Raw genomic sequence first — 8873 nt, 5'->3', positions numbered from 1 at the left:
ACAAACACAACTTAGTAACACCCGATATGATTTCAGTTCGTTAAAATAATCTCGTAGTGACCACGTAGCACAACGAGATTTTTTATACCCAGCACGTTGTTAATACAACAGAAGACATCTATTGACTTTTGCCCCTTCTCGCTGAGATCACAACTTCCAGTTAACGCAGTTGTTCGGCCTTACCGTCAAGGTGGTGCTGACAAATGCCGGAAGAGACTGTCGCAGCGCACTGCTAAATGAAATGTCACTCTGTACCGAGCATTGCCAAGGAGGACCAGGGAAATCCATAACGCGCCGAGACAAGTCGGTCTTCGCAGCGAGTGCAGCACCTCGTGCACGGTTGGTTGGTTGATTGATTTGGGGGAGCGAACCAAACAGTGAGGTCATCGGTTCCAATGGATTAGGGGAGGGTGGGGAAGTAAGTCGACTGTGCCCTTTCAAAGGAACCACCCAGCGTTTGCCTGAAGCGATTTGGAGGACTCACGGAAAACCTAAATCAAGATTGCTGGACGCGGGTTTGAATCGCCGTCCTCCCAAATGCGAGTCCAGTGTGCTAACCACTGCGCCACCTCGCTGAGTCATTCCGTGTGTGTCAAGTTTTGCACGCCATGACCAGTCCTGCTATAAACCATAAAAGCATTACGACTGATGTGGCCCTGGACGATTTACATGCTCCTTTTAATTTTCCGTTTGATTTCCTTGGTTTCTTCACAGTGCAGCAAAGCTTGCACCACACACACCTCCTGACCAAACTGTTTATTCTCCCTTTCAGAGTTATCAGTAGAACGTACTCATCATTGTGCTTTGTGTTGATAGCACCAAAAACTCAAGCACGACTAAAAATTGATCTTTTATCCCTTACCCCTCGTATCACCCACCTGATGAGCCCCTGTCCACAAAAGGCGTCATCGACTATTCGTCTGCTGTGGCAGGAAGCGAGCGCGGTGTTGTGTTGTGGTGGGAATCGAGGCGCCCCCCATTGTCCGTGCACTTCCGGCGGGCGGGCACGGTGGTTACGGGGGTCGCGGCGCAGGAAGAGGATGTGGCCTGAAACCTCACAATGGCCGATTCACCGGCGCTGCGCGGAGGCCGCCCGATACTCGGCAGTGCAGCGTTCTTCCGGGCCCCGGACGCCAGCGGTGTCAGTGTCAAAGCCACAGGTCAGCGCCGGCACCACTATCACTTCCTGACAACCAGCCGAGAAGAGCTCTCCTTCTGATTCCCATTCTCTATCTACAGGGTAACAATTATTGAACTACATTAAGCAAAACGTAAATTAGTTACAAACTACGGTGTGCACACGCTATATTCAGAATGTAAACGTCACTTCAGATATTCGAATTTAGGTTATGACATGTTCGATATGCCTGCCATCATTGGCGATGACATGGCGGAGACGAATAGTGGAATTCTGCATGATCCGCAGAAGTGTCGGAACATCGATGACCTCCTGAATGACTTTTTTCAGCTCAGCATTGGTTTTGGGGTTATAGCTGCACACCTTATCTTTAATATAGCCACACAAAAAGGAGTCACATGTGTTCAGATCCGGAGAATCTGGTGGCCAATCGAGGACCATGCCAGTGGCTTCTAGGTACCCCGGAGCCAGAATGCGGCCTCCAGAATGCTCCTCCAAGACGTCAAACACTCTTCTGCTTCGATGGGGTCGAGCTCCGTCTTGCGTGAACCACATCTTGTCGAAATCACGATTAGTGTGGATGATGGGGATGAAGTCATCTTCCAAAACAATGACGTATCGGTCGGTAGTCAACATGCTATCAAGGAATATCGTACCGATTATTACGTGACTGGATATTGCGCACCACACAGTCACCCGACGAGGGGGGAAGAGACTTATCGATCGCGAAATGCGGATTCTCAGTCACCTGAATTCGCCAATTTTGCTTATTGACGAACCCATCCAAATGAAAGTGGCTTCGTCTCTAAACTAAACCACGCATGCACATACTAATTCCCGTCATGCCCTGCGACAAGCCGTGCAGTTTGAACGTCCTAACGCAAGCAGTTCAGAAGATATGACGATTTCGTAATTTTGCTAATTGTAACTACACCTGCAGGGGACGACTAGAAAGTAAGACTAAACAAATTAATTTTGCTAATGTCACTTGGCTGGTGCACTGATTTTCTTACCTTCTTCCTTACTGTTTATAAATGAGAGCTAGTACCTTCAACGAGTTTAACGTCTGCGATGTTAGAGAAAATCATAGACATTCACGTGCGTATTTGAAACATCCTGGCAGATTAAAACTATGTGCCCGACCGAGACTCGAACTCGGGGCCTTTGCCTTTCGCGTGCAAGTGCTCAACCATCTGAGCTACCCAAGCACGACTCACGCCCCGTCCTCACGGCTTTACCTCCACCAATACCTCGTCTCCTACTTTCCAAACTTCTGGTGGAGGTAAAGCTATGAGGACGAGTCTCGGTCGGGCACACAGTGTTAATCTGCCAGGAAATTTCATATCAGCGCACACTCCGCTGCAGAGAGAAAATCTCATTCTGGAAACAATCCCCAGGCTGTGGCTAAGCCATGTCTCCGCAGTATCCTTTCTTTCAGGAGTGCTAGTTCTGCATGGTTCGCAGGAGAGCTTCTGTAAAGTTTGGAAGGTAGGAGATACTGGCAGAAGTAAAGCTGTGAGTAGCGGGCGTGAGTCGTGCTTCGGTAGCTCAGATGGTAGAGCACTTGCCCCCGAAAGGCAAAGGTCCCGAGTTCGAGTCTCGGTCGGGCACACAGTTTTAATCTGCCAGGAAATTTCATATCAGCGCACACTCCGCTGCAGAGAGAAAATCTCATTCTGGAAACAATCCCCAGGCTGTGGCTAAGCCATGTCTCCGCAGTATCCTTTCTTTCAGGAGTGCTAGTTCTGCATGGTTCGCAGGAGAGCTTCTGTAAAGTTTGGAAGGTAGGAGACGAGATACTGGCAGAAGTAAAGCTGTGAGTACCGGTCGTGAGTCGTGCTTCGGTAGCTCAGATAGTTCGGCGCTAGCGGCCGTGCGAAGCGGAGGTCCGATACTTCCGCCTGTGCGGCGTGTGCGAGTGTTTGTTTACTTGTGGACTTAGTCTGCACGCGGGCTAGTAACACCGATCATGGCGAACAAGTACAGGAAAACTACATTACGATTCAATTTCTGCAAAGACTACGAACGACCAAAGGCTTTAGCAGTGGAACGATTCATTCGAGAGGACGTCAAGATACCACCAAACGATATTATCGGAATTCACCTATCCATCGTTAGTCCCACGGTGTATTTTAAGATGGTAAATGACGCGGCGTGTGAGAGAATTCTACAGGCGACAAAAGCAGGTCTCCGATTTTGCCATAGTGACGGGAATGTCGGCACGGTAACTGTAGAACATGCTGGTCTGGGTATACGGACAATACGTGTTTTTGAGCTACCATTTGAGCTCCCGGCTGACGAAGTTATCGAGGCTTTTAAGCCATACGGCACAGTACATGGTCACACAGCAGAACGCTGGACACAATTCGCCACATACCCCGTTCTTAACGGAGTGCGGCAGATCACTATTGATCTTCAGAAGCATGTACCGTCCTATCTGACAATTGGTGGTTGTCGGGCGGTGGTGATTTACGATAGTCAACCACGTACATGTTCTGGATGTGGCCAGGAGGGACACCTCAGGTCGAACTGTATGCAACGGCGGATTACGCAACTGCCTTGAGATATGCGGGAGCCGTCGCCGGCGATGACAGTACTACCGATCACCTATGCCAAAGCCCTCACTGCGTCCGCTGATGACCGAAAGGACACAGCCTCGGTGGAAGATCAAGATGGCACTCTCCGAAACCTTGTCGCAGACGTCGGTATGACAGAGCATGCTGCTCCGTCGAGCATACAATCTACGGCGACAACATCAGATGAGACCGAACTCCCACCCAGCACACCGATAGTACAAGAAGCAGTTCCAGCCACTACGGATGCTGTTCCGTCTGAAACGCACTCTGAGACGACATCATTAGTTTCGACCGAACTCCCACCAAGTTCAACGATGGGACTCGAAACACTTCCAGTTCCTACGGATGCTTTTCTGTCGGGCAGCCGTGATTCCCTGCAATCTGAGGACACGGACGGAAGATCACGCAAACAGCGTTCCCCGAAAAGGAGGAAACGGCGGCGTCGCACGACATCTCCTCGGGATGACTCCCCTTGCCTCGACGACGATGTGCCTGTGGACCAAGACGACACAACAGCCTCTACGAAACAGGATGAGGCACTGGGAACTGTTCGATCCGACCCACAGCGGTCTGTCACATTGACGGTACCGGGACGTGGTGATGCTGAAGAGAAATCACAGCCAGTTGGCTCTCCAGACGCAGATGCTGTGGCTATGGACACGAATATATCACAGCCTGAAAAGATGTGGTATGAGGATATTGAGGAGGCGCCGGACGTCATACAGAGGCAGCCGGCACTCACGAAGACGGACTAATAATTGCTGAAGGTGAAGGGAGAGGGGCGAGAGAACGTCTTCTAACTCAGCCCCCGGCGCCGGTGCAGGGAGATGTTGTTGCGCCTCGACAGAGTGGGATTCAACGCCATGCGAACCGTGTTGCGACATTAAATATCAATGACGTGCGTTCACCGGCCAAAATACACCTATTGAAGGAAGCGGTTTGGGCATCTGATGTGGATATTGCTTTGCTGCAGGAAGTCCACATAGCTGCACTCCCATACATCGCAGGCTACCAATCCTATTCGTCACATGGAGATCACAATGGGAGTGGGGTGGCAGTTAACGTGCGAGATGGCTTCCCAGTGGAAAACGTGTGTTATCTTCCGTCGGCCAGGGGAATGGTTTTCACGACGTTTGGGACACGCATCATCAATCTTTATGCACCGTCGGGAAACAATCGGCGGCGGGAAAGGGCGCGATTTTATGTAGAAGACATTGCTCCACTATTCCATGGACGTTCTGAATGTGTAATAATTGGTGGAGATTTCAACTGTGTTCTCAGCCAGAAAGACCAATGGCCGCAAGCAAACATCAGCCAGGAGTTGCGAATCGTTGTCAACGACCTTGTACTTAGTGACACGGGGGAATTACGACATGGAGCTGCACCGGGATACACCTATGTGACAAGTCATTCGGCGAGCAGATTAGATCGCATTTATATCTCACGGGCTCATGCAAATGATGTCCAGGACGCGGAACGCTGGCCATTGGCATTTTCCGATCATAGCGCTTACATCTGTACGGTGCTTCTTCCCCGTAGAGAGGTGTGGAACAGTAAGGCCCCGTGGAAACTAAACATTCAACATCTACATGATCCTGAATGCCGTCAACGGATCCTTGAGACATGGACGATGTGCGAGTGAAGGGCTGGAAGGTATGCGACGAAGCTTGATTGGTGGCTGACTTGTGCTAAACCGGCGCTTCGCCGTACGTTCATCTCATATAGCAGGGAAATGGCAGAATGGCGCCGCCGTACCACCGACTTTTATTTTGCAACACTGCGCGACCTGGATGATGGCCCGCCGGGACAGGACATCTGGATCGAACGCAGAAGGATAAAAGCTAAACTAGTGGCTTTAGCTCGGAAACATCTTCAGGGAACCATGGTGCGCGCCAGATGTCACGATACGATAAGGCACGAGATTCCTTCCATGCACCACGTCGTGAATGAACGAAAGCACCGACGACGCGTTTTGGTACGGGAGTTAATCACCCGCGAAGACCGAAGAGTGACGCGTCAAGCGGACATTGTCTCTGCATTCGTCGACCATTACCAACACATCTATCGGGAAGAAGCAGCCTCTTTCGATGACCTCGACCGTATAGCCACGTCCGTCTCCCGTACACTGACGCTGGAAGCCGCGGGAACCTTACTGGAAGCCATTAGCTGTGAGGAAGTACATGATGCGATCGCACAAGGTGCGTTGAATCGGTCCCCAGGCATTGATGGGCTTCCTGCTGAATTCTATCGCGAATTTCGCGACGAAATGGCACCGCGATGGACGGAAATGTACAACGAGATGTTAAATTCCGATGCGCCTATTCCACCGGCTTTTATGGAAGGCCTCCTGGTGCCAGTACATAAACCGAAGCCAGGAATTACGGTCACACATTATCGCCCCATCACCCTGCTTAATGCCGACTATAAGATCTTTGCACGGTTGCTAGCGTCCCGATGTCGTATGTTAATTCGTAGCGTTCTCTCTCCGGAACAGACGACACCGGGTGGATCGGTGAATGTGCAAACAGCTACTGGCGAATGCGCTGGCGGAGGACTGCCGGCTTAAAGCGGCGATGGTGGCGGTTGATTTTGACAGTGCTTTTGATAAGGTGCCCCACAACTATCTGTATGCTGTACTGGAACAAATGGGTTTTCCAGACCGTTTTACTGGTCTCATTAGAAGGATTTACGGGGGCGCACAATCCTTGGTACAGGTTAATGGGCGTATAGCAGGGGCCATTCAAATTCGACGATCCATTCGCCAGGGCTGCCCTCTTTCGATGCTGCTGTTCGCGATAGCGTTGGAACCATTAATTGGGAGGCTCACCAATTCTCTTTCTGGGATGGAACTACGGGGCTACACCTTCAAATGTCGTGCCTATGCGGACGACCTCCTGCTGCTCGTTCGTTCTGAGGAAGAGGTGAAGACGGTCCTTGAACTGTTGTTGGACCACAGTGTGATCGCGGGTAGTGCAGTGAACATGAACAAATCGGCGGCAATGCCGGTGGGAAGGGGCCTTACGCCGGAAGAAATCAGTCCGTTTCCTTATGTGCAACGTTTCCGCTATCTCGGCATAGACTTTACCTCATCTGTAAAACATACTGCAGCAGTTAACTACCGACGTATTTTACAGACAACACGTACCATGGTCCGACAACATCTCCTACGGCGCCTTGATCCTTTGCAGCGAGTCGAGTACCTGAACACTTATGTGGTTTCTCGAATGGTGCATATTTCGCAGATCCTGCCCCTACCACTCACGCTCGGACGTCGACTTCAATCAGCACTAGGCTATTTCGTGATGATTGGATCGTCCCTCAAGGTGCGATACGAAACGCTCACTCTCCCTACGGACAAGGGGGGACTCGGACTTACGAATGTTCACTGCCGTGCGACGGCGCTCCTTCTAGCCACAATGTATAAGCAATGGCGTAGCGGGCGTGAATCCCTTACATCCCGCCTACTGGATCTCCTGGTTCCAGCGTCCCTCACACCTCCGGTGGCGGTGGGCAACATTACGCCACATTTTGCGCATGTCTCAACATTTATCGTGGAACTTAGTTATATCAGAGACGAGCTTCCGCGCACGAGACCGCCATGCGCGAAGGATTTTTATGTTTGGCTGCTACGACGGATAAGTTGTAATGTAATTGAACTAAAACACCCCAGGTTGCATTGGCCGAAGATTTCGAGACATGTGCACCAAAAATTCTTTCCTACCTTCGTTCGGGCACTGTGGTTTTCTGTCGCCTGTGGCAAGTTCAACACCCACCAACGGCTCCATGCAATTGGACTAGTGGACACTCCACTATGCCCGAAATGTCACCAAGTGGATGACGACCATCACCGCTTAACTTGTATCGCGGTGGAGGACGTCTGGCTCCTAGGAAGACAGATGGTGGCTTGCTACCTCCGTGTGACCCCGCAACATATTACACCTGCTTCCTTCTTACATCCGGAGAGTGACTACTTTCCGGCGACTAAATCACAGTCGATCATCTGGATCAAAGGTTGGACGATCGCGTACCTCTATGGGGATACTGCCACGTCGCGACTTGACTTTTGGTATTTCTTGCAGCAAGCCCACAGTGAGGTTCATAGATGGTCACACTATCGGAAAACCTTTGCCAATTATCTTCAGGCAGTCTTCCTTGACCCCCCACGCAGTTGGAATGTGCCGGGTGCAGTCGGTGTGCACATTTGACAGCTGATGATGAACCTCACGCTTCTCTCACCACTCACTATGTAATGCACATACTATACGATGAAATGGTCTATATGTTCCTTTTAACAGAGTGATCCTTATTGAAAGTAAATAAATAAATAAATAAAAACAACATCCCTGTTCCTTTCAATTTGTGATTTGTTTTAAAATCTTTTGTTTCCTTTCTTTTTGGCAGAGGATGCATTTCATTTAGTGTTTGTAAAAAAAAAAAAAAAAAAAAAAAAAAAGTGGTTAGCGTTCAAGTCCCGTAATCACCGACTCCCACTAGTCAGTTAAAAAAAAAAGTTTGGAAGGTAGGAGACGACATACTGGCAGAAGTAAAGCTGTGAGTACCGGCCGTGAGTCGTGCTTCGGTAGCTCAGATGGAAGAGCACTTGCCCGCGAAAGGCAAAGGTCCCGAGTTCGAGTCTCGGTCGGGCACACAGTTTTAATCTGCCAGGAAATTTCATATCAGCGCACACTCCGTTGCAGAGAGAAAATCTCATTCTGGAAACAATCCCCAGGCTGTGGCTAAGCCATGTCTCCGCAGTATCCTTTCTTTCAGGAGTGCTAGTTCTGCATGGTTCGCAGGAGAGCTTCTGTAAAGTTAGGAAGGTAGGAGATACTGGCAGAAGTAAAGCTGTGAGTAGCGGGCGTGAGTCGTGCTTCGGTAGCTCAGTGGTAGAGCACTTGCCCCCGAAAGGCAAAGGTCCCGAGTTCGAGTCTCGGTCGGGCACACAGTTTTAATCTGCCAGGAAGTTTCATATCAGCGCACACTCCGCTGCAGAGTGAAAATCTCGTTCATATGACTCCTGCTTTGCAAGAGCGCAACTGTGTAGAAACCACTGTTTTCATGCAAAATGGGGCAGCACTTCCTGTCTCGCACCCAGTCAAAAATCTGCTTACTGCAGCCTTCCATGGACATGTTTTCTTCAGAGGTTTTCCAGATGCGTG

The 8873-nt window shown here is 50.2% G+C and overlaps 1 non-coding gene across 1 annotated transcript; it reads left to right on the top strand.

Moving 5' to 3' along the window:
- Positions 1–8582: 8582 nt before the first annotated feature.
- On the top strand, positions 8583–8656 carry Trnas-cga (transfer RNA serine (anticodon CGA)). The gene has a single exon. It is a non-coding gene; the product is annotated as a tRNA-Ser (tRNA).
- Positions 8657–8873: the final 217 nt, after the last annotated feature.

This window comes from Schistocerca serialis, chromosome 1 (assembly GCF_023864345.2).
Source record: "Schistocerca serialis cubense isolate TAMUIC-IGC-003099 chromosome 1, iqSchSeri2.2, whole genome shotgun sequence".
Classification (NCBI taxonomy): domain Eukaryota; kingdom Metazoa; phylum Arthropoda; class Insecta; order Orthoptera; family Acrididae; genus Schistocerca; species Schistocerca serialis.
This window is presented reverse-complemented; position numbering and strand designations above follow the sequence as displayed.